Source organism: Hyalella azteca, unplaced genomic scaffold, assembly GCF_000764305.2.
Source record: "Hyalella azteca isolate HAZT.00-mixed unplaced genomic scaffold, Hazt_2.0.2 contig16716, whole genome shotgun sequence".
In the NCBI taxonomy this organism is placed as follows: domain Eukaryota; kingdom Metazoa; phylum Arthropoda; class Malacostraca; order Amphipoda; family Hyalellidae; genus Hyalella; species Hyalella azteca.
In genome coordinates, this window is record NW_025946525.1 from 92373 (window position 1) to 93263 (window position 891).

Genomic DNA, 891 nt, shown 5'->3' on the forward strand with positions numbered 1-891 from the left:
TTTAATATAAATTGTTTAATATAAATTATTTAATATAAATTGTTTAATATAAATTGTTTAATATAAATTGTTTAATATAAATTGTTTAATATAAATTGTTTAATATAAATTATTTAATATAAATTGTTTAATATAAATTGTTTAATATAAATTGTTTAATATAAATTGTTTATTATAAATTGTTTAATATAAAGTAATTTCTGAAGTATAACTGCAGATATCCAACAAAATCATAACAATATTATTGCACGAGCGTATTTACTGCTTACATATTTGCATAGCGTATTTACATAACGAATATACATAGAGTATTTACATAGCGTATTTACATAACGCATTTACATAACGAATATACATAGAGTATTTACATAGCGTATTTACATTGAGTATATACATAGAGTATTTACATAGCGTATTTACATTGAGTATATACATAGAGTATTTACATATCGTATTTACATAGCGTATTTACATAGCGTATTTACATAGCGTATTTACATAGCGTATTTACATAGCGTATTTACATAGCGTATTTACATATCATATTTACATAGCGTATATACATATCGTATTTACATATCGTATTTACATATCGTATTTACATATCGTATTTACATAGCGTATTTACCTAGCGTATTTACATAGCGTATTTACATATCGTATTTTCATAGCGTTTTTACATAGCGTATTTACATCGAGTATATACATAGAGTATTTACATAGCGTATTTACATAGCATTTTTACATAGCGAATTTACATAGAGTATTTACATAGCGTATTTACATTGAGTATATACATAGAGTATTTACATAGCGTATTTACATAGCGTATTTACATAGCGTATTTACATAGCGTATTTACATAGCGTATTTACATAGCGTATTTACATA

The 891-nt window shown here is 23.0% G+C and overlaps 1 protein-coding gene across 1 annotated transcript in view; it reads left to right on the forward strand.

The window, feature by feature from the left end:
* The window catches only part of LOC108680604, a gene marked incomplete at its 5' end in the record, with an annotated part of 17451 nt that overhangs the window by 15884 nt on the left and 676 nt on the right, over nucleotides 1–891 (forward strand).